A 26,044-nucleotide genomic window follows, 5' to 3' on the forward strand; every position below is an offset into this window, starting at 1 on the left:
CTGTCAGTCAATAGTCCTTAAAGCTGAGGGAAAAAACTACTTGTGGGAGATAATCAGAGCCTCGAAAGGATTTCCTGTAAGGACGAAAATCCAATACGGCTAAACTCAAGCAAGTCTCGACTAGATGCATATGCCTCACACTTGAGCAGTTTGGATATTAAAAAGAAAATGTCACCTCATAGTTGATGTAGCTTCCCATCTTAGTTTTATACTGCTGCTTATTATTGCAGTATCTGAGTGCATCAGCCGTACCAACTGCAACTGATGTACCAGTTTTGAAAAATTCTTATTGTACTAACTTTCCAAACAATAGTGTTATTGTACGTATATGTATTCAAACAAGTTACAGGCTGACCATGTGTATTGTTTTTCATGCTTATTAATAAGTTAAGGACTGGCTCTGAATACGTGCGTCTCACACTGCTTCTAAAGATACCACAATGTAAATGGCTTTAGGGAAATAGCAAAAGCACCTCCTTCATCTGCAAAAATGTTTGGTTTGCGGCACAAACGTTTAAAATAGGCTACTACACAATCATTGTAAACACACCATAATATAATACTAAAGATCTAGCTGCAAGGGAGGATGCATATCCTGTAGGGGCTGATATTAGAACACACAGTTAAGTGATTTTTGAAAGAGGAGGGAATAATACATTTCAGGAGGAAATGTACTAGGTAGGCACTACTAACCTTTTGTTCTCCCAAAAAACAGTTTTTTAAAAGATGTTTGCCACACTTCCTGAGTTTGATAGGTAACTATGAAATAGCAAAAAAATCTCTATCTTCTCAATCTTTGTTTATTGTGCTGTGTGTGTTTATTGTGCTGTGTGTGCATGTTTTAAAGATTTCTTGGGGGACTGCAATTTTAAAAGAACAGGTCCCAACCTTGCAACTGGATCCATTCACCCAGTTCTTTATGTCCATGTAGACTACCACTGACTTCAAGGGAGATTCTGTACAGTTGTAAAGGTCTCTGTACAAGCTGACCTTGTTGCAAGAACGGGTCCACAGGGAGCACAACGAAAGGAATAGTCTATTTTATACCATTGTATCTAGCCAAGGATTCCATGGGGTTTTTTTTAAGTCTTATTATTTCTTGGTCTACGAACCAGTTCTTCATTAAGATTGTAAAAGGATGGCCCCCACCTGGGGTGCCCTCCGGTAGCAGGCCATGGCATGACACACATCCATCTCCCCTCTATATGGACCATAGAGATGAATGTCTCGGGTAGCAAAAACAGTTCCTCTCAAAACCTCAATTAAAAACAAGGTTACAATGCAGCAGCTCTTCAATACTGTTCACAAGTCAGCCACTTGAGAGTCATTACCCAGTTCCTTTAGCCCCTGCTGCAGGTCCCACTCTCCAGGCCATCCCACCTGAGAGTTCCAAGACCCATATCTCTCCCATGATTCTCCTGTAGCCACAAGTCATATCTCCCACAAGAGGGTTCCCTGCAGAGGGGACAGCAGCAGTGAGGTTCACCTCTATCCAGTGAAATCACTAAGGGCTGGGTTAGGTGGAGGAACCTCACAACGCGCCACTGAAGCTGAAAGCAGTGTCAAGCCGCGACAGCAGAGAGCAGCAGTTATCACTTGACTGCCCCTTCTCTGGCCGGGGTGGGAGGTGACCCACATTTGAACTCACTTCTGGGACTTTGCTGACCTCAGATGACAAACCATCAGTAGGGGTGCAGCTGAGGGAAAGGGGGAGTGGCATGTTATTGGTTGAAAAGGGGAGTGGACATTCATTGGTTGAACTTGCATACTGCAGAGTGGGAAACTGAAGCAAAGGACTACTGCCCAAGATACTTTGGGGTGGGTGTTTTACATAGTTCTGAATCATTGTTTTCCCAAATTAATGCTGTGTTTCCTTTTTCTCTTAATAAAAGTTCTCTTTTTTCATACCCACAGTCAGTGTTTGCAAGTGGGTAAGAACTGCCTATTAGAGGCACCCCGGGGGGGCGGGGGGGGTGTTTAGTTTCCCCAGACTTCTGAATGGGGCTTGGGTCAGTTCTGTTTTGTAATGCTAAGAACCCACCCTAGGTATTGAGCCCGACCGTTGGTGCTGTTGACATCACCCAGCACAATGGTTACATACTGCACTTATCACCAACAGCTTCCAGTTGCTATTCTCCTTCCGGTCGCCTGCAGCTCATTCCCTCAAGCAATTCTCTCCTGCTCCTTGTGGTTCACCTGCCCTTTGGATACTTTCAGTCTCCTCTAAGGCAGCTCTCACCTGCCCCTTTCCTGACTGATTCCCCCTTTCTGTGTGCTACAGAGACTATACCAACATAGCTATAGCGCCTTAGCTATGCCAGCATGACCCTGTATTGTAGACACAGGGCTGGTCTCCACTTCAAATGCTACAGCAGCACAGCTGAGCCTCTTCCATAGAGCTTTAGCATAGACACTACCAATGACAACAGGAGGAATACTCCCATCTGTTGAGATAATCCACCTCCCCAAAGGGCAGTAGTTATGTAGATGGAAGAATTCTTCTGTTGATCTGTCTATATGGGGACTTAAGGCAACTTAACTACACCACTCAGGATTTTTCACACCCTGAGCGACATAGTTATACAGACCTAATTTTCTATATAGACCAGGCTGCAGTCTATGCTCATGGAGGGTGTTTTTTTTTTCAGTGTAGGAACTTGCTTGGCTATATAAACAGGACTTGAATGGTGGCAGCTATTTGAGAGAAGCATTCTTAAACTGACATAACTGCATCTACGCTGCCGATTAGGTCCACATAGCTAAGGGGTCAAGGGAGTGGATTTTTCACACCCCTGACTGACCCAACTTTTAAGTTTAGACCTCAGAATCTCCCCCTTCTTAGGTCCAGCTGCCTTCATTTAACCCCAAATAGGAGATGAGTCACAGGTACACTGGCCCTGCTTCCTCTTAAAGGGACCAGTCACCCTGTGACAGTGACGCACTATGAAACTTCTGAAGTCCATTCTTTGAACACTGGAACTCTTAAGATTTCTATTACCATGTAATACTTAACCTGAACAGTCTTGAAACAGTTATTTGTTGTTACTGATTAATTTTTTTATATCATGCCAGGTATCTCATTTGTTGAGGTAATTTCCACTGTCATTTGTGGCCTCCAAGGGAACCTCATTTAGGTTTCAGGCCTCTGGAGGTCACCTTTCTTGGGACACGATCCTGTGATCCACTCCCTCCAGACCGTGGATTTAGGTTGCAGTCGTGGATTTAGGCTGCAGTCTCCTGCAATTTACTGTGATCACCTCAGTAGATATGACTGCAGTTCACTACAGACAGTCCTGTTCTCTCAAGAGCAGTGCCTGGATGAACAAGTGACCGGCCTGCTTTCAAAGAGCAATGTACCATTTCTTCAGAACAAAAGCATTACAGAGAAAACACAATTTAAAGAAAACTATAAACAGTTTATATGCATGTCTAGCTTACCAGGTGTCACCCATCTTCCACATGGAGACCCTGGCAGGGGTCAAAGTATTTCAGGCCCTCCCACAGGGCCACTTTCTCTGGGTACAGTCTCTTGTCACAGGGTGAGTGTCTTCTCTTGCCCATGCATCAGGGTGGTCACTTTATACAGTTTTCAGTTCTTTGCTTGCTAGTCTTCTCCAATCAGGTCAAATCGTCTATACAATTTCCTCTCGGGGGTGATGCTTCTCCAGACTTGATACCCACATAGGGATTTGCATTAATTACCTCCTAGGGATTTTAATTCTTGCAGGAAACTATGCAACTCCCCCATGGAGCCAGAACACAGCACTTGGCCCATAAAGATACATATAATATTTATAAATTTGATAGAGCTGTGTTTGAATATTCCATGTGTTCGTAGCCTCTATCTCATCAACTACCAAAAACCAAACAAACAAACAAGCCCCACCACCCCACCACATGCTTGGGACTCATTGTGCACATCTGATCCAACTCCCATTGAAATTCATGGAAAGACTCCTATTGACTTCACTGTGGGAATCTTCAGTCTCTCCCCACTCCTCATTTCTACCTCACTCCATCCATCTTGGGCTTTCAGTCTTAAACATGGGAATATTTAATGTGGGGGTGGGGAATCCAGCTTCTCCTTGTACATCTCCAAAGCAGATTGTTGCTTCTCTGGGCCAGTTTTAATGGTGTCTCAGAATGGGACTGGAGGGCTCAATAATGCTATCAGCAGCATATCTATCAGACCTAATGAGAAAAGTCTATCACACAGGAGCCTAAACAGGTGAACAGATGGATAAAACAGTGAAAGCTCACTGTGCTTCATTCATCAGAGTCTCAGTCTCTGAATTTGTGAAGTTTAGTAGCAGTGGAAAACTATCATCTGTCCTTTTGTTGCATGTATACTAGGAGTGCTAGCAGCCTTGTCCCTCTAACACAGGCCATTTGAACAGCAGCAAAGTAGGGTACATGCATAGCTCTCTTGGAGGGGGTGGCTAACATACTCACTGGTGCTCTATATTCATAAGGAGGAATAGTTTTCTGGTTTGACGGTGGGGTCAGATCCTCAGTCCTTACTCCATATATGCCATCATGTACAGTATACATGAGAAGGGGTTGATCCCTTTAGTGTACAGGTAAGTTACACTCCAGGGAGCATCATGCTGTTCTGTGTTAGGAGGAATGACTTTGTGAGAATAGTCATGTACAGAATTTTGTCCCATGTGTTTGTTTTAAGGCAGTATATTCAGTGCAAAAAACAAATACACACTACACAAAAGTGTGGGTGTGTGTCGTGTATATAGTATGTGGACAGATGGATGGAAGGAATACATTTTCATCATACATTATACCACTAGGGCATTCGCTGTGAGGCATATGGTAAAACTGTGTAACTTTAGTCCTCTCAGAGGTCTAATTATAATAAGATGTTTGCATCATGCTTTTGATGTGCTTTTTTGATACTCTGTAGATCTGAGCAGAAAGGTTATCTGGAAGAATCCAGGAAGTAACATTAATGTGAGCTAAATATTTGTTGCTCATTTTAAAATAACCCTATAGGGTCAAATCCCAAGAAGTGCACCCATTGACTACAATGAAAATTCCAGATGCTCAGGATTCTACAGGAACTTTACACAATTTTTATAGGATTTTCTTTACTCCTTTATAGGATTTCTTTAATATAAAAATATGCATATGTTTGAGCCTAGCTTTTTGCATACTAAAGCATGAGGTAGAATTGTATATATTTACAGAATTGCATTATAAAGGAATGTTAGTAATAATTTGCAGTATGTGCTTACACATATACATACTTTTAGTTTCCATGTACATAAGCCTAAGAGCTCTCGGAGATTTGTTAGCTAAGGCATGGGCTTATAGTCCTGGGAAAACATCTGATCTCTGCAGTATGGGTAGTATTTCTATAAGCAGAGGACCAACACAAAGCCTTTATTATGTTGGTGCACAGTCTCTGAAGCAATAAGGTTCTGTGAACAGCTTACGCAAAACATCCCTGAGTTGGTTCCAGACTGAACACATGCTACTGTTTCATAATTAATCAGTCAGTCTAAATCTTTCTCAATAGACCCATATTTCCAAATGTTCAAATAACTTTCAACATACAAGTCTTGCAAAAGGGTTTTTTAGTTTCCCATAAGGTACTTTAAATTAATCTGCCTATAGATCTGTAAAAAAAAAAATCCAGTTGCTACGTGGCGTCCACTGGAGGTATCAAGAGCTCATAAGAGAGCTAACAGGCATTTATTGAATCTGCAATTAATTTCCAGAGTTGCATGTTTCCATGAGTTTAAGGCTGTAAACCCAATCCCACAGTCTTGAGTAAGGAATCCATAATAGTTGAGGGCAAATGTGCTATGTGGGAACTTCGCTACTCTGTAGTGAGCCAGTACACAGGAGTGATGTTCCCACTTAAGCTCTCCAAGTGGGGCGCCAGTGGAAGGATTCAAAGAGACCCAGGAGTTGATGTGCTTGGGCAAAGAAAATGATATTAGTATCTGATTTTGAAAGGATTGGGAGGCAGGGGGCAATGGCAGTGAGGAGGTTACAACAATCAAGAAGGGAGATAAGGATGAAATTCACCCTGGTGTGAGGCCATATGCAACCTTTAAGCCCTTCATTGGAGCTGTGATAAGCGGGTACCTTTGGACTGCTTTTCTGGATGGATGTCCCTCCTGCTCCTGCATAAGCCATGGTGGAATGAGTTGACACAGAGAGGCCCAGGGAAAGGCTAGATGATCTGCAGATCCAGTGGCTCCAACACCCAGGGCAAGTGGCACAGTAGCCATATGCCCAGGTAGGGAATGTGGATTTTGCCTCCTAAACTTATTTATGCTTCACTTACTACATTAAGTGCTATTATTCCAGGTTATGTGGGTGAAGTGAATTTTACTCAAAGAGTCTAGTCTTGCAGCCCTTACTCACTGAGGCTAAGTCTACACTACAGGGGTGTGATTCCCTTGGTCCTGGTCACATATACGAACCCTTACTGAGCTACCGCAAGTGAGTATAAACAGCAGTGTAGCCACGGTAGCAAAAGGCAAGGGCAGCGGAGGCACGGCTGAGCTGAGCACATACCCACCAGTTTCAGGAGTTTGTATTTGGCATGGCTCAGCCGTACCATGGTTGCTGCTGCCCATACTATCATAGCTACACTGCTATTTATACCATTGCTAGCTCAGTGAGAGAGAGCGTGTGTGCACACGAGCACAGGACTCACACCCCTAGCTTCAATGTAGGCAGCCTGAAGGTGTACTGTGTCATTGGTCAGCACAAGGTCAGTGAACCGAGGTTGGAGAGACTGATAGGGATAGCGACTACTTACTTTACTTGCTTATTCTGATCAAAGAAACACATATTTGAACAGTGCCTAGCATAATGGGGTGCAAATCTTAACTGGAGCCTGAGGTTGCTGGGGTAATCTAAAAATTAAATAAGTGCATATTATCTCTCGCAGACTTTAAGGCCAGAAGGGATCACCATCATCATCTAGTCTGACCTCCTCACATCGCAGGCCTCAGACCCTCCCCCACCAACTTCTGTAATAGACCCATAACCTCTGGCTGAGTTAAAGTAGTAATCAAATCTTGATTTAAAGACTTCAAGTTACAGAGAATCCACCATTTACTCTAGTTCAAAGCAGCAAGTGACCTGTGCCCCATGCTGCAACAGACTATGAAAAACATCCAGGGTCTCTGCCAATCTGACCTGGGGGAAAATTCCTTCCCGACCCCAAATAAGATGATTAGTTAGACCCTGAGCTTGTAGGCAAGGCCCATCAGCCTGAGAAAGAACTCTCTGCAGTAATTCAAAGCCCTCACCTGCTAGAGTCCCACCTCCAGCCATTGGAGATATATGTTAGAGTCACCTACTACTATAGGGTTGTGTAAAAGCATTGCACTGAACTGCGTATGAATTTAAAATGTCATTTTTGTTATGAATATACACATATTCTGCGTTACAATTGAAATCAATATATTTGAAAATGTAGGAAACATCCAAAAATATTTAAGTAAATGGTATTTGATTATTGTTTAACAGTGTGATTAATCACACAATTAATTTTTTAAATTGCTTGAGAGCCCTAATCAAATGCATTCATTATTCAAAAATATTTATCAGACACTTTCAACTAACAATTCTTACTCTGTAAATTGGTCCTAAACAGTTTGTTGCAGCACCAGGTTTTTCAAAATTAATTGTGTTGGTGTCATGGGCTCATAGCTTGTATGACATGTTATTGTTCTTTGACTGGATGAGCATAACTCTTACAGTCAGATTTCCAGTGCAAATACCCACAATTATAAGTTTAAGGTTTGCTTTCTGTAGCTCCCTTCCAGTGATTTTCTTACCAGTCAACCTATTCCCTATAGTAATACTAGAAAGTGACACACACACACTTGAAGCAAATTCAATTAAAAATGTGAATAAAATATTCATAATTTTTTTGTAATATTCACTCAGCTGTAACCTCAAATTAGAGCTGGATTTGATTTTCTAGTAATAAATGTCTAGTCTAGTAACCTGCTTTGCTATCCAATCCTTTTAGATTTGTCATTATTTTCTCAGCGCATCTAGCCATTCATCATTTGCCTCAAAATGTAACTACCTTACTCCTGTAACCACAAGTAAATTGACTACATAAATCAGACATATGATAGTTGTAACTCAAAAGTCAATTTCTAATGAATTATTACTATACCACATTATCCTATGATCAATACAATAGAGAGAAATAGATTTCAAGGAAGGATTTTAAATTATCAGAGTTTCAGAAACTTAAAATAAATATTTTATTTATTTATTCAATATGCGGGGGGAGGGAGGGAAGAGTCACAAAGTCCAAAATTGTCCTCTTATTTAAAAATGTTCAACCTCTTTCTATGAAGCATAAAATTAGTTTTGCGTAAAGCAATCATGTGTCACACACAAATATCATATCCCCAAACTGTCAAATCTGGAGTATATCACCTTTTCCATTAGTACAATTGTTGAAAGGTTGGTATTTATTCCAGGTAAGCTGGTGCTACGGTTGACTGCCAGTGTCTCATGACTTTTTCTAGCTGCACATGCAAAGTTCTTTATGCACAGGAAAGACTTGCGTACATTTCATATATTCCAAGAATACAAAATCTTATTGTTTAGGACCACATGGAATTAGTTTACTTTAATGAGTCTATCACATGCATCGGGTTAAAAAATTGGGACTGCTCCATACAAATCCAGATTAATGGGGTTTAAAATATGGAGGTTACATCCGCAGACAGGGGACTAAATTTTCCAAACCGGCTTTGCAGGGTCCAGAACCTTGTTATGAAGTAATTGGAGAAAAGGAAAGAGAATAGATTGTCATACCATCCTCCCAATTCTCTACAGCTACCTATTGCGGTTCCTAAATCTATAATTATCCACTTGTGTGTGCCAGGAAAAAGTTTTCAAATTAGGATTTGGAGGGTAACCTGATATTTTCTCCAATACATTTAAGTATTCTACCAAGAAACCTCTAAACAAATCCTTGGTATCAAACTTCCTGCTCAAAAGCAACAATCTCTTCCCCAGTTATGTGTTTCCCTAATCCTGGTAATTTTCTCTCCTTTCCTAATGCAATTTCCTATTGCTTTCTGGCCAATACATATAGGTTTCCTCTAAAGTAGAATCAGTTTGAATGGATTGATGGCATCAGACAAGGGGTTGGAGGATGCTATATAGTCCAGGAGACCAGTAGGAAAAAGAGGCTGTCACCTCTAAGGATATGTCTACACTGCAATTAGACACCCATGGCTGGCCTGCGCCAGCTGACTTGGTCTCGCAGGGCTCGGGCTAAGAGGCTGCTTAATTGCAGTGTGGGAGGGTGCCAGAGCTCAGACTGCAGCTCGAGCCTGAACCTCAAGACTGCAATTATACAGCCCCTTAGCCCTAGCCCCATGAGACCAAGTCAGCTGGCAAAGGCCAGCTGTGGGTGTCTAACTGCAATGTAGACATACCTTCTGTTACTGAATCAAATCTTGCTGACAGTGATTGAGAATTATTGAAATCAGTTGGTTGTTCAGTAGTCTACGTGGAAAAAGTTGACTGTCTCAAGCCACTTTCTAACAAACCGGCATGGTGTCCACATCACAGATATTACAATTGGATTTAACATTAATTTGCAATCTTGCTGGGAGTCTCAGGTGAGACATCCAGTGTTTAACGTACCTGGATGCTGAATGTCTTATCTACAAGTTATCTCTCCCAAAGAGTGCTTAGGCACACGGGCAGGGTGGCACAGAGGAACTTGGATTGTTACTGCCCATACTGCTATCAGTTTTGTGGGTATAAATCTTCTGTGTCATTAATCCAACACCCTGCACAAGCACTAAATTCACTAAAAGAAGAAAAAGGTGGGGAAGGGAGGAGTCTTCTGCATGTACTGATAGAGAGGAAGGTAAATTTCTCCTGAAGAGAGAGCTAATGTTCATGCACCCTATAGTGAGGCAGAGTGGCCTCCCTCCCCACTGGAGAGCAAGGGAGCACTACACACCCACATTAGTCATTCTAAGCAATGGAAGTGGTAAAACCAAGTCCCTTTCAAGATACAGTACAGCCACAGGAGAGAATACTCAGGATCAAAAGAGAAAGCCATTTATTAATGGAATACATATGGGATGCCAAGCAGTATAAATAAAGAGGCCAATCCCACCAATCTGCCAAGTATATTTCCGAACACTTGCAGTGGTCCTTAGCCTCTTAAACTATATAAGCTAAGAAATCATAAGACTGAACTGCTGGAAAAGTCTCTTTAAGTGGGATTATATTTAATAGTCAAAAACCATCTGTGAAAGAAGACAGTGCTAGCTTTTACGACTCTTAAGATGTAAGAACTCTTTACTTACTATTACTAACATAAAAGCAGAGAATCATTTATTAATAAGAAACTTGTAACAAGGACAAAATGTTATCAACATAACACACAGAGAATGGGGCTGTAGCAGTACAGACTTTCCCTACATTGTCCAACTCATGTACTTCAACTCTGATAATTCAGCCTCTACAGCTATTGATACACTTCTTCACTGAGGCAATCAGCAAATGGAGCCTATAATGGTGGTGACTTTTGATATGGATACATGTCTTCTAGGAAGCAGATATAGACTGCCAGTTAATTTTACTCTGCAGCCAAGTTGTATCCAGGTCTGAGTTCGCCCCCTCAGAATTCAGACTTGGTTACCAATTACATGAAGAAAATACCCAGGTCTACTTGAGTATGCGATCTACTCCCCCTCCCCTTCTCTCTCTCTCTCACACACACAGACACAGACACACACACCTTTAAGATCAAGGGCATCAGGGCTTGTGATCCATCAGATCTAGGTTCTGTGAAAGGGGAAAAGAAGGAAACTTTAGTGGGTGAGAGATACAGGAAGAGAGTATCAATTATCAAGTAAGGAGCTGAAGAGCACCACAGGAGGTGTGGCTGGGAGGAAAGAGATATCTGAGCACAAATGGAATAAGTAGGCCTTATGGTGGTGTGGCCTAATGGATAGGGCACTAGACTGCAACTTGGACAATAGATTGGGTTCAATTCCCAGCTCTACCACTGATTTGCTGGGTGACCTCAAGTAAGTCACTCCCTTCCCTATACCTCAGTTTCCCCATTTGTAAAATGGAGATACTGATACTGACCTCTTTTGTAACTTTCTATGAGATTGATGGCTGAGAAGTGCCATATAAGACCTAAGTATTATTTATCATTACTCCAGAAAATGTCTTGTGCTGTGGCATTTTCAGTATCCAGTATCAGATGCTTTTCATAATCTGATTTGTACAATAATGAACTAGAATAATTGCAGAGTCATATTTCAGGAATATTTCAGATTCCTAAAATTCACATCCCATTCTCTGCTCTCACCATGAGTTGTAGCCTTCTTCCTCCTCTCCTCAAAATTTTTGAAATCCCACGTCGGGTCCATCTCTTCCACCTAACCAGTGACTCCAAATCTTCTCATTAATAAAACAATCTTCCTGATGCCTTTCATCCTCCTTTTTCAGTCATTCTGCCTAAAACTTGAGCAACTTATTAAGTGCCAGAAAGATCCCAATGCACTTTACACACTTAACCAAATATATTAATTATACACAGGTGTATACGCCAATTTTCTAAAGAATAAACGCCTGCATCTATCTCATCTGCAAAATTCATATTGAAACTTAATTTGTTTTTATGATACCTTGATTTTTATCAAGATATTAGAAGAGAGGGTGGATATCCAAGTTCTTTGTGAAATTGTGATTAATCTGTTCAGGGTTTCACTTATTTCACCAGTAAAATGCAACCACTTCTGGGGTAAAACACAGCAGACGTTTATCAGAAAGATAGAAAGAGTTACACAGAAAGAGAAAGAGTTACACAGAGTTTTAGGAAATAAGGAACATCAATTTACCAAACTGAATGTAATTATTAAGCTGGCATTTTACAGGACCCTTAAGTAATTAACACTCCTAGTTGTCAAGTTTGCCATGGGATCTTTAGTAACCACTCGTGGTAAGGATCTCGGTTTTACATTTCATCCAAAATTTGGTACCTCCAGCAATACAGCATCTCCCAAGGAAATTTTGTAGTACTTAACCTTGTGTATACAGTAGAATACATGTTAATGAGTAATTCTATATAAACTCACTGAATGTTTCAATATTACACTACTTTGAGAAAGGTATTTGTAGAGCTGGTCAATTTTTTATTGAAAGAATTTTCCTGCTGTAAAGTGAAGTTTCATCAAAATGAAAATTTTCCACAATTTTGGTGAAATATCAATTTTGGTGAAATTTTTCAGTTTTCCCAAAGAAAAATTCAAAACCACAAATTTAACTTCAAATCAACATTTAAAAACTAAAAAAAAAAAGTTAGCTTTGATTTCAACTTAAGAGGTTTCATTTCAGATTTTGGAGGTGAAAAAACTTTGGTTTTCTATTTTTGGGTTGGGATATTTTCTCCCTTTCTCTGAGTTTTCCCCTGGAAAAGGTGTGGTAGTGGAAAGATAAGAAAGTGAATGGGGGGAGGCAGAGCGGTGGAGAACACTTGCTTTTTTCCAACTCTTTCCAGTTAGAAAATGGTAAAAAAAAATTAAAAAGCCAAACAAAAAAAAACAGTGTGTTCCTCCCACACAGACAGACACACACACACACACACACTTTAACCATCTCTTAGTGGCATTTAGACACAAAAAACTTTTGTTTTGATTATTTCTGAAATTTCCCATGGAAAAAAAATTATTTTTACCAAGACATTTTGAACTAACATATTGGAAGGGGGGAATGCTTTTCCAAACAACTCTAGTTCTTTTTGATTATGTTGGCGGCTCCAATTTCCAATAAATGTTTTTGATTTATACTATTAATACTTTTGTCATTTACCTAAAATTCTAACTTGCTGTTATACGTTACAAATGTTGAAGCTTGTTCCAGGTTGATGCATGACCAGGCTGAAGATTTACAATTAAAAACACCTGGAGTATCTTAGTAGAAACTGAATTTGGTCCATTCTTAAACCAACCTTTATTTCTAAAGTAATTCAAAAAATAAATTGAGTGAAAGGTGCCGATTGGTCACCAGAGTTGTCAAAGTTCTCTGTGTATTTAGAGAAGAGGGAGTGTTTAAGCTCCTGTAATGCAAGTTTCCCGCAAAATGTCCCACCAATGTGAGCCCTTCTGGGATAAATAAGGTGGGAGAGATATTATATTTTATCGAACCAATAAAAGATAATACCTCACTCACCTTGTATGTCTAATATCCTGGAACCAACATGTCTGCAACAACCCTGCAAACAACTTGTGGGACAAAGCAATTCAGCTTAGAAGTCCATTCGTTCCTAGGCCTCTCTGCTAAAAATAAAAGACAACAAGCAGCCCAGTTCCGCCCCTACTGGCCCCCAGCTCTGCAAGCTGTCCTGTTATGGACTAGGTTGTAGCCCAGATTAAGAAGCCATGCGAGGAAATAAGACACTTTTCCCTTGGCCAGGCTACTCAGATAAAGGATCTATACACACAGGGGCGAAGAGTGTTGTGTGCCCAACTTTTTCCATCAAAAGAAGCAAGTGGCCGGAAAGTGGGGAGAATGTGTGGGGCAGAGTCTTGGCTGCACCCCTGCTGGTTGATTAATTGAGAGACTCTGAGCCAACATAAGAGGAGATAAGTTATTTAGTGCTATTATAGGCTATGCCACTGGAGAAACAGCTCCCTTTTGGGAATGCAACTGAGATGGCTCAGCAAAGCACCTACCCTTATCAGGTCCTTTGTCTTTAGCATGTAATCTAGTCCACTGGGACTAGTCATGGAGTAAAGTACTCCTAAACGTGAGTAAAGGTGGCAAAATCAGCCGGAGGGAAATTCTTGCCAAGAGCAAAGGTGGCTTTGGTGATGTGGCATTTGCCCAGGAGGAGTGAGACCACTACACTCATTTCACAACTTTTTGGTTCTGGTAGGGTTTTCTGCTATTTCAAAAAGCAAATGAACAAAAATAGGATAATTCACCCCCTTGGCAATTTGTATTGTAACCACTTGCACTTGTGAAAAATCTTTGATGTAATGCCTTATTATCAGTGTACCAGAACATCTCTCTTTCTGGCAGAGTTTTTAGAAACACAACATTAAAAAAGACCAACTGATTGCTTCAGAGAAATGACATGTTCTCATAAATAATTCTTCCTCAATATCGGTCTAATGAATATGCAGAAAGTCTTGGCAGATCTATTTTCTTTTTTTAAAGGAGTCACATTGACTACAAGGCGCCAGTATATACAGTTGTAATTAGCAGGAATGCCAGTGTCTCCATGATACCTCCTAGAACCAGGGAAGCTCATCTATTTCTTCACAAGTTGCCATAACACTTCCCAACACAAAATCAATGAAAAACACAACAAAAATGTGCATCCAAGAAAGTGTCTTTACTGTGCCTTTGATGTTGTTTGCAGTGTAGTTATTCTTGAAACACTGCAGCATATCAGACATGTAAGCTTCTTACAATAAAGAAATATTTAAATATACATAAACCTACACACTTGTACGTACAGCCATCTCACTCCCACCTCCAAGCCCTGCCTACCCCCTAAAAAAGAAATCTAAAAATCCAATCCACTAATCAAATGTGAAGGTAGAAAGATACAGCTATGAAAATTCTGGCAAGATCTTCTTGCAAATGGAAATTATAATCATATTTCACTGTTAGTGCCTGAAACAAGGGATATAGCCACACTCTGATTTAAAATAAATGTACTGACATAAGATTCAAAGCAGAAGAATTCATTCGCCAAAATTAAACTTCCAAGCAGTATTCAACCCCATGATAGCCCTGTTATCTTCTTTGCTGTGGTACACTCATTTTTATAGCACTATATTACAAAGCATCCTAACAGTAACAAAAACAACAATGAAACTATGGATTAACAAACTACTGACCTGGATCACAATTGAAACCATTATAAAAGGTAAGCAACATAACAGTAAATCCCAATTTTAATCCATTCAAGACCATTACTTAACTTATTTTTCTCATGTGTCTCTGATATAGAAAGGCAGAAAATTCCATTTTCCGAATTCATTTCCTTAATCTACCAGGACTTTTTAACCGTGTTAGCAAATCACCTTCATCACAGCATATGAAACTACTATTACCGTCTAATCATAGCACTAACTCTTCCTCTGCAAGAAGAGCATAAGAATTACCTTTTCAAAACAGAAAAGGAGGACTTGTGGCACCTTAGAGACTAACAAATTTATCTGAGCATAAGCTACAGCTGTAGCTCACGAAAGCTTATGCTCAAATAAATGTGTTCGTCTGTAAGGTACCACAAATCCTCCTTTTCTTTTTGCGGATACAGACTAACATGGCTGTTACTCTGAAACCTGTCAAAACAGGCCAATTTATTCACAGACTCTAAGGCCAGAAGAGATTATGATCATCTAGTCTAGTGGTTCTCAAGCTTCATTGCATCATGACCCCCTTCTGACAACAAAAATTACTACACAACCCCAAAAGGGGGGACCAAAGCCTAAGCCATGCCAAAGCTCCACCTCCCCAAGCAGGGTAGGGCAAAGCCAAAGGGCTTCAGCCCTATGTGAGGGACCCGTAACCTGAGCCCCACCCCCGCCCCCCCAGGGATGAAGCCCTCAAGTTCGGGCTCTGGGCAGTGGGGCTGGGGATCAGGCTCTGGCAGTGGGGCTCGGACTCCAGCTTCAGCCCTGGGCCCGAGCAAGTCTAACATCAGCCCTGACAACCCCATTAAAACAGGGTTGGGACCCCAAAGTGTTACAGTTTGAGAACGGCTGATCTAGTCTGGCCTCCTGCTTAATACAGGCCATAGAATTTCACTCAGTAGTTTCTGCCTCAAGCCCAGAACTTCTGGTGGAACCACAACATACCTTTGAGAAATACATCCTATCTTGATTTAAAGACTTCAGTGTGTCAGAGAATCTACCACATCCCTAGCTAACTTATTCCAACGGTTAACTAATTAACCTCACTTAAAAATGTGCACCTTATTTCCAGACTGAATTTGTCTAGCTTCTCTTTCTAGCCATTGAATCTTGCCATGGGTTTGTCTGATAGGCTAAAGAGCCCTCTGTTATCAGAAATCTTCTTCCCATGTAGGTACTTATAAGCCATGATTAAGTCACCTCTTAATCTTCTCTTTGATAAGCAGACAAAGTGAGCTCCTTAAGTCTCTCACTGTAAGGCAGGTTTTCCAGATCTTGAATCATTCTTGTGGCTTATTTCTGTCCCCTCTTGACTGAGTTAGTATCTTGTATCTAACAGCAGACAACACTGGATATTACAGAGAAAAGCAAAGAACAATGGACAAATAGACCATGGGAGAAGAATGTCCCTTACTGCAGTGATCAGTGTGTGCCCTAAAGCATAAAGCCCATCCTTTTCCCCAAAACCCACCAGTTACAGAGTTTTGCTACAGCTTCAGATATGCTTTTTCGATGCCAACTACATGGTTCAAACGGGGAGGGGGGCGGGGAGAAAGATATTGGCACTCCCTCAAGCTTCACCCACAAGCCAACTTCTACCTATTCTAGATGCCAAAATGAGATGCCACTCACAGTAAATTGTGCACATGTTCAGACTATGATTGTATATGCTTCACGGGGATCCTCAGGCATTTTTAACCCTTAGCAGGCTTTGGATGCACCAATGGGCTCTGATGGGCTCCTAGAACTTGGCTGTCCCTTGGTGGGATTTGGATGCTCTGCTAGATTTTGCAAGATTGGCTTCCCATTGGTGCAATTCAGATGCTCACCCTGGGCTCCACTCCTACCTTTGGACTTTTGTCTCCAGAGTGATACTAGAGAAAAATAAGGGGTGACAGTCTTACACAGTCATAAGGGGTGACAGTCTTAAATGCCATCCGCTCACTGCACCAAAATGAGACTCCATTCACAGTAGATTGTGCAAAGTTTCGTAGTACGATCATCCTTCTCTGTCCTTACATGCTTTGATCAGCAGTGAAATAGTTAATGTTGACATTTAAACTGGACAGCTGAGTTAACACCCCACTAAGAGGAATCAGAGGAACAGCCGTGTTAGTCTGTACTCGCAAAAAGAAAAGGAGTACTTGTGGCATCTTAGAGACTAACCAATTTATTTGAGCATAAGCTTTCCGATGAAGTGAGCTGTAGCTCACGAAAGCTTATGCTCAAATAAATTGGTTAGTCTCTAAGGTGCCACAAGTACTCCTTTTCTTTTTACTAAGAGGAATGGGGCAGTTCATCCCTTTCCAGCACTGTTGCTTCATTCTCAGGCAGACACAACTGCATCATCTGTAAATGGGTCAAGTTTTCAAAGTTCTCTCCTCTAGCAGTGAAGATTGAGAATTTCAGTTAAACAAAAAGGGGCCAGGGGAGGAATTGAGATTCTAGAGAAGATGGCAGCCTAAAAAAAGTACTCATTTCTGAGCCAGTGCAAACAACCCATTCCAGCCTCTAACATTTTTGAGGGTGATCACTATAGTCAATGTATACCTGTTTATCTCTTAACCTTTTCTTTCATAAGCATGGGTTTGGTTTATTTTTTTCCAAAATCTCACAATTAGAAGATGATCCTGAACCAGAGCACAAGGTACAACTCGTTTTCCAAACACAGGGGAATATCAGGTGCAGATCTGGATATCACATCTTTTCTCTAATAATCCAAATCTGAACAACCCACAAACTCAGGAAAATTCTGATTGAAATTTCGATCTCAAATTCCCAGCTCAAACTTAATTTTCATCCCCACATGCATTGCTATTTTGTGTTCACAAGGGTTTCCGTTTACTCCTTGACAGTCTATTTCCTCCCACTCTGAAATCATAATATTGGATTTCTGACATCACAGTAATTTCCAGGGCCACACAACATGATGTCACAAAACACAGGATTATAATTTCATTGCGGTACCAAACAGAAGGAAATAAGATGGGCTGGGGGGGAAGATCCCAGCTTCAAAAACAGCCCACATCAAAAGCTCAGATCTTGAACCCCCATTTAGGAATCCAAAGTTCAGTGTTATGGCTTGGTACCATCTCTAACAACAGCAAAGAGAACACAGAACTACTGGCAAAGTAAATTTATTTTAGATAAACACTAATTCTGTGTCATCACTCCAGTGTAAAAATCTTCTTTGAAGTCAACCAAATGGCATGTGTATTCCTGTGAAGATATATCACTGGTGGCACAAATACAACCTGTATTAGCGAGCTAATAGAGCTAGCCAGCAGAATTGTCTTGTTTTATTTTTTTTAAAATCACCAGCAGATTTAGGAGGGGAGAATAAACTATCCATTATAAATACAATTTGTCATCCCTAACTGGCTCCCTGATCAGCTCCATTTTCTGAAATCATAGTCAGGGAAATTTTCCATATTCATAAAACAGTGAGTCATTCAATACCTGCTTCAAACAGAATCTGAAAGAATGCCACTGGCAATACCAAAATTATCTCTGAGTTCAGACTAGCAAACCAGAGAGAAAAGAGCAATCCGCGACACAGAAATGTCTGCAATTGAGTAATCTCCCTTGACGTCTAAGTATTTATATGACCCAAATCACTTCAGTATCTGAGTTTCTCACAGTCAATCACAGGATTTCATCCTCACAACACCCCTGTGCAGTAGAAAGGCACAAATGGGGAATTAAGGCAGGGAGTAGATTAAGTAATTTGGTGAAGGTCACAGGAAGTCTATGGTTAAACCGGAAATATAACCCAGATCTCCTGAGTCCCAGTCAATACCATATTCACAGGGAGACAGTTAAGGCTCCTGGATGCTCTCTGCCCCTTGCTCCAGACACTGTTTAGAAAAGCCTGGGAGCTTCCCTAAATTGTTCCAGCAGATTATGGTTCCCTGGGGACCACACACCAGCTGCGGGAAGCTGGAGCACATTCTGCTCTGTTTATTCCCCTTGCTCACTCCTCCCCACTGCCAACACAGCCCTTCGCATCAGTAGCTGCAGGGAAAGAAGTGCAAGAGCTGGAGCCACCAGTTCTACATCAGATGGGGACTCAGTCATAACAGCCGAGGAATTAATGGACATTTCCACTCCCTGTGTACCCCTAAAGGCATGTCTTCACTGCAATAAAATACCCACGGTTGGCCTGTGGCAGCTGACTCAGGCTTGTGGGGCTCAGGCTGTAGGGCTATAAAATTGCAGCATAGACATTCAGGTTTGGGCTGGAGCCCAGGCTCTGGGGCGTTCCGATGTCCAGGCTCCAATCCAAGTGTCTACACTGTAATTTTATAGACCCACAGCCCAAGCCCAGCTGCAGGTGTTTTCATGCAGTGTAGTGTACCCTTAGACAACCAACTGGAGTGGAGCATATCTGTGAATCTAGCCCTTAGGATATGGATGAACTGACAAAAAGGCACAGTGCTAGGATGCCTAGATCTATACATATTTTTGAAAGTTTTTTATCCAAAATTTATGTGGCAGAATGGCTGACATATCACAGGGCACAGGGCTTGGAGTCAAGAGACCCGGGTTCTGCTCTTGGTTCTGTCGCTGACTCACTGTGTTCCCTCGAGGAAGTAATTCTGCCTCTATGCCTCGGTTTCCCCTGTAAGACCGTGATAATGATTTTTAAACTTTTCATTTAATTTAAAAACTTTGAAGTTTGAAAAGATTTAGCTCTGTTTGTTTAAAATTAGTTTTATTTTCCATATGCCTGAGGACTTTTTGATTTTAGCATGGTCATATTGACTCATAACACAGTTATATCAAGGGTGGGTTTTTTCAAAATATGGGATGGTACAATACAGTAATGTGTGCATAAAACTGTGGACATCCGTGGAACTACTTCTGGCATGCACCAGTGCAAGTGAGAGAAGAATCAGTACCAGTGTATTTTGGATGGCCTCTAATCATAATTCTAAGTACATGGCTTCTCAGTACAAGAAATGCAAGTAGAGCTGCAATACCCAGCATCCAGAAAGGGGAAGTTGAACGGGTCTCTGTGCCTGAAGAGTGACAATAAACTCTGGTGAACTGTTAGTAGCAACATCCCAAAGGACCTGTCTTTCCTTACAAAATAAATCCCCAAAAATCCATTCCAGACCAAAGCAAACAGAGTTTACCAAAGGCTACCATTCATTGAACAACATTAAGAGCCCAATCTGACAGCCACTGAAGTCAAAAGCAAATCTATCCTTGATTTCAGCAGGAGCAAATTCCTTCCCAACACTACGCTGCATATGTCATGTAATCAGAGTCAGATTAAGGCAAACAGGGGCCCTAAATCAACACAGACACTGGGGTCCCTCACATTCCAGCAGAGGGTGGATGGTAGTGGTGCCCCACACCCCCACCAGCAGCAGTTAGGGTTGCCAACTTTCTACTTGCACAAAACTGAACACCGTTGTCCCACCCCCTGTCCTGCCCCTTATCTGAGGCCCTGCCCCCCCACTCACTCCATCCTCCCACCCCCCACCCCCCGGTCGCTCACTCTCCCCACCCTCACTCACTTGCTCATTTTCACTGGGCTGGCTCTGGGGTGCGGTAGGGGCGAGGGCTGTGGGGTGGGGGGTGTAGCCAAGAGGTTCAGAGTATGGTAGGGGGCTCCAAGCTGAGGCAGGGATGGGGGTGTGGGAGGGGGTATGGCCTTTGGGCTGGGGGTGCAGGTTCTGGGGTGAGCCCAGAAATGAGGGGGTCAGGGTGTGGGAGGGAGCTCCAGTCTGGGACAGATGGTTGGGGTGTGGGGGGGGTGAGGGCTCCAGCTGGGGGTGCGGGCTCTGGGGTGGGATTGGGGATGAGAGGTTTGGGGTGCAGGAGGGTGCTCTGGGCTAGGACCGAGGGATTCGGAGGGTGGGAGGGGGATTAGGGCTAGGGCTGGGGCAGGGGGTTGGGGCATGGGGGGAGGTCAAGGGTGCAGGCTCCGGGCAGCACTTACCTCATGCAGCTCCCGGAAGCAGCGGCATGTCTCCACTCCGGCTCCTATGTGGAGCCACGGCCAGGCAGCTCTGTGTACTGTCCCGTACACAGGTGCTGCCCCCGCAGCTCCTATTGGCTATGGTTCCTTGCCAATGGGAGCTGCAGGGCTGGCACTTGGGGCGGGGGAACATGTGGAGCCCCCTGGCTGCCCCTATGCATAGGAGCCGGAGTGGGGGCATGCCACTGCTTCCAGGAGCCACAGAGAGCTGCACCGCTGATTGGACTTCTAACAGCCAGGGGCCCTTTTCGACTGGACACCTGGCAACCCTAGCAGCAGTGGAAGCAGTGGCAAGGCAGCACCCTCATAGACACATCAGCAGCAGTCTGGTCCTGCACTGCAGAGCAGTGGCAAGAGTCTGGTCTGCTCTGGCAAAGGCTGCAAGAGGAGGCAGCCCCTTCTCAAGCTTAGGCCATGTCTACACTGGCAAGCTTACAGTGGCACAGCTGTACCAATGCAGCTGCGCTGCTGTAAGATCGCTCATGTAGCTGCTCTATGCTGCTGACAGGAGACAGCTCTCCAATTGACATAATAAAGCCACTCAGTGAGCGGTGGTAGCTATGTTGGTGGGAGAAGCTCTCCCACCGACATAGTGCTGTGCACACTACCACTTATGCTGGCAAAGCTAAGTCACTTGTGGGGGGGGGTGTTTTTTTCACATCCCTGAGCAACAGCAGTTTTGCCAACATAAGTGTCAGTGTAGATATGGCCTTTGTGGTTCCTGTTCCTTCCTCTGCTAAAGGCTGTCTGCAGACATCAGTGCATCACTTACACTCCATTCATATTTTCAAAGTTCTCTTTGCAACCACAGAGGTTAGTTTTTGTGGTTGTTGTTAATGAAACTTGGATTCTGATGTCGTCATAGGTCTCTGGGGTCCAGGGCCTGAAGCATGGTCTTTTAGTGTCTATGCCTTAATCTAGCCTTGAATATAGTACAATTGTCCTCCAGTGAGATGCTGGTAAAAATCTTACCACAATCAGATGGCATTTGATCATAGAAAATGGTATTATTACATCTAGGTCTATGCGTGCTTTATTCTGAGAGAGGTCTCAGGCAAATGCATTTGTGTTTTGTATTCAGCGAATCCCTGAAGGTAATGGCTATAGTGAATAGAATCACTCTGAGCCTCTTGTGACGTGGGTGGAGGAATACAGAGCAGGGGTACCTTCTGTCACCACTGCAGTTGCCTCTAACTAGACAACCATTAAGCTAAGGCTTTTAAGGAGGACGCTGACTTCAGGGAGCATGAGACGGTATTATACAGTATCCTGCTGATATTTTCTGCTGCTCATTCAGCAGCAAGTGACATCTGTTCCCATAATGATTGTGTTAATTCATAAATTCAATGGGCTCTCTAATTTTAAAGTTATCACATTAAAAGCTGTATGTGTGCATACTATTGGATACTGAAGAATAGGAATTTCCATTCACTCCAGCTACCAAGGGTATCCTATACATTGTATGAGGTTATTACTGCTTGGATGTGCATGTGTTTCAGTTATAGAGCTAACATTAAATCCTTGACATATTTGGTTATTATGAATCTGAATGCCTGGATAGACCTCATTAGGTCTTGTTTTATGGGAATTAAGTTTGGCTCATGTAGCTCTCCTGTTTGCTACATGCTCCAGTTGTTAAGTATTAGTACACATGTTTAAGTGGCTGAGAGGATGTTTACTACTTTTATTTAGAGAAAGGCTCAAGTCAGTCCCTCATTCACAGTTCATTTCCACTGAAGTGAGCTGTAGCTCATGAAAGCTTATGCTCAAATAAATGGGTTAGTCTCTAAGGTGCCACAAGTCCTCCTTTTCTTTTTGCGAATACGGACTAACACGGCTGCTACTCTGAAACCTGCCACTTAAGTCAGTGAGACTAATTGTGCCAGTAAGATAGCTGCCACTGCACAATTTAGTTCCTGATCTAGCCACATTAGCAGCACCTTGAAAGGGGCCATACTGGCTGTAGAAAGAATTGATCACCTGTATGATAAATAGTAAGTTTTGCTGAAGTGTCCATACATACACACACAAGTATAAGAAAAAGATACATTTTTTCTGTAAAGAGATAGTCCCTCTTTCTACAGGCTGCATCAAAATTTCCTGAGAGCAAGCAAATTATGGAACACAAAAACTGAGTTTAGCTACCTACATTAATTAAATGAATAAATACAAGTCTTCTGTCCCACGGCATTGACATATTGAAAATATGAGATACAAATGAGTTGAAACTCTAACAAGTATGAGAAACAATAGACACACACAAGGGTGAGCAACTTTCCAGAATGACTTCCATAGAAACAAATTTATGGTAACGAAGCCAGACCTGATGTAAGGGAGATTAAGTGCTGGTTTACACTACAGAATTACTTTGGTATAACTATGTTGCTCAAGGGAGTGACTGAGCTACACGCAGAGCACTGTCTACACCAGCAACGTCAGCGGGAAGCTCTCCCACCGATGCTGCTACCGCCTGTCACAGAGGTGGAGTTATTAAGCCGACAGAAGAGCTCTCTCCCAGCAGCTTAGAGCATCTTTACCAGACGTGCGACAGCAGTGCAGCTGCACCGATGCAAGTTTCTAACATAGACCTGCCCTAACTCCATTAAAGTAATGGAGTTGTGCCCATTTGCACCCACGCTGACTTTGGCCCATACTGTATTCAGTAGTACAGCTTCATTCTTGATACAAGTCAGCTGACTTCTCTGGAAGTTGCATGAGAAATTAATTTGGCCCACTGCTGTTAAACAGGAGCAAAATGATTTATCGTCCAAGTTTCAGTGTACTCTAGATGTCAGGACAAACATGAGTGGTAGCTCAGAGCAGTAGTTTATCAGCAAAATTAAACATTAGTGAAGAAAGAAAAGAGAAAGCTGAAAGGCAGCACGTATGATTTAATAGGGGGTGACTAGAGGCCTTCCTTAGTCTCTCTGAAATGAGGGCTCGGGAGGAAAACATTGTCAGAGATTTCTATCTGAGGTTGCTGGCCACATTGATTAATAACTGAAAGAATAAAAATGCCACACTAGCTGCCAATCAATGTTCTGAATTTGCCACCGTGACAAAGGCTGGACCAGATCTTTAACTCCTATAGATTCAGTGGCGCTATGCCAATTTATGCCTCATCCTCCAGATGAGGATCTGGTTCTATTTTATTTTTTGTAGCCATGAGTGTTCTGATCTTGTTGTGTTCTTCAGAACACTGACTGACAGCCCTGACTGCCTGATGTTGCATAGAAAACAGACTACATCACCCATTGGGGAAGAAGAAAAATGTAATAATGGAAATGCCTATTCTCATCTTCATAGAGGCCCATGCATTTACTGGTTCATGTAAAATTAGCAAGTGAAAAGGATTACCATGATTCTTGTATATCTTTGTAAACCCAGCATTGACACTTTCCCAGTGTTGCCATGATAGTTAGCTATCAGGGTTGTCATGATAGCTAATGTTTTCTTAAAGCCCCAGCTCCTGGAAGCAAGTTATTTGTTGAGAATCTCAGCTTTCATTTAAAAAAAAGTTAGTTTCAACCCCTCAAGAATGTGGAGAAAAGCTTGAAAATATGACCTTAGTAGATCTTAAAATGCTTAAAAACCAGAAGTCAGATAAAAAGAACTCTTTTAAAAAAAATAAGCCTCATGATTTTAAAGACAATCTCATCATTATTTGGGGCTTGGTTCATGATTTTATTTTTTTTTAAACATTTGGGGTTGGCAGTGCTGCTGTTCTGTGAGAATTGTCCTCCTCCACCCCCGCCTTCCACTCCCTCGACCTCCCTTCTAGTATCTGTCTCATGCCCCTCACACGGTCAGCTCCATCCTCTCTTCTTCACTTGTTCTCACCAAGCAGCTTTCCATTATCTCCTTTACTGAACCTATTGACCTATTCCTTGCCTTATCTTTGCCTTGTGTGCCTCAGGGCTGTGCCTGCCTGCTCTCAGGGTGTACAAGGAGGATGTGAAAAGCATTTCCCTCAACTTGAATTTTTGCTGTGATTCTACTGCCTGGTAGAATTACAGTCTTGGCTCTATCCTGCCTGCTAGCATACATTAGGTGGGAGTGTAGTAACACCTCCAAAAAGAGCAAACAGCAGGTACAGAAGCTGAAGGTAGTTAGTATCGCTCTTAAAAAGAAAAAAGTCAGGTCAGTGATTTAGGTGCCTAAAGGTGGAATTAGTTGGAATATTTGGCCTGTAACTTTTTAGATCCTTTGGATTTAAAGGAACCATAGAAATGGAGAATCATTACTATTAGAAACTGTATATTGGGTCTGAAAACAGTCCAGCCTCAAGAGCAGCCAGCCAGCTGGAGGGGTCCCTCCATCCTGTAGACTGATTGCCTTATGCATTCTCCAGATCACCACAGCTAAGAATAAACCAGGAACCTGATGGTCTATTGGCAGTGGCTCTGCCAAGTGGAACAAGGTGGGCTGAAAGCAGCAGCAGTGGTAAGTCTCTGGAATTGCCGAAATGCCTTATCTACTATTTTCCAGAGCAGATGTCTACATGTGGCAGCTCTCTCCCATTTACTACACCTACCTCTGATTCCAGGGAAAGTATTAAAGGCCATTAGTTAAGACCTCAGGTCCCTCCTCCCTTCTGTGTTTGACCCTGCTGTAATTCAAGTCAATGGAGAAACTCTCATTAACTGTAATGGTGTGGGATCAAGCTCTCAAAGCAACCACAAGTCCTCCCGGCTAAGTCCCTTTTTGCACCTAAAAGTACTGTTTCTACATCTTGCTTCTTAGTTGTTCAGCAAAAGACACAGGTCAAATTTTTCCTAGAGTTTTTAGAAAGCTTGGGGATAGAATATGGATTCAGAAGAAGTCATGGGCCAGGAGGTGGTGCAAGGAGTTGAAATTTACATCTCCTCGCGCCGGTGGGGGCTCTTGTACCCTTCAACACAAGGGAAGGATGTGTACCATTTCCACAGGCACCTTCCATCAGAGTTCGGGGCTGGAAGCTGCTTTAGATTGCTAAAGGTGAAAAAATCAACCTGGTCATAATTTCAAATCCCCCCCACCCACCTCCATTTTTGACCAAGTAGAGATCTTTTCAAAGTTTGATGACATTTAAAAAAAATAAATTGTGAGGGGGAGGATTTAAAAAAAAAGTTTTTTAAATCAATTTTAGCTAAACCTTTTTCAGAGA

Source organism: Lepidochelys kempii, chromosome 1, assembly GCF_965140265.1.
Source record: "Lepidochelys kempii isolate rLepKem1 chromosome 1, rLepKem1.hap2, whole genome shotgun sequence".
In the NCBI taxonomy this organism is placed as follows: domain Eukaryota; kingdom Metazoa; phylum Chordata; order Testudines; family Cheloniidae; genus Lepidochelys; species Lepidochelys kempii.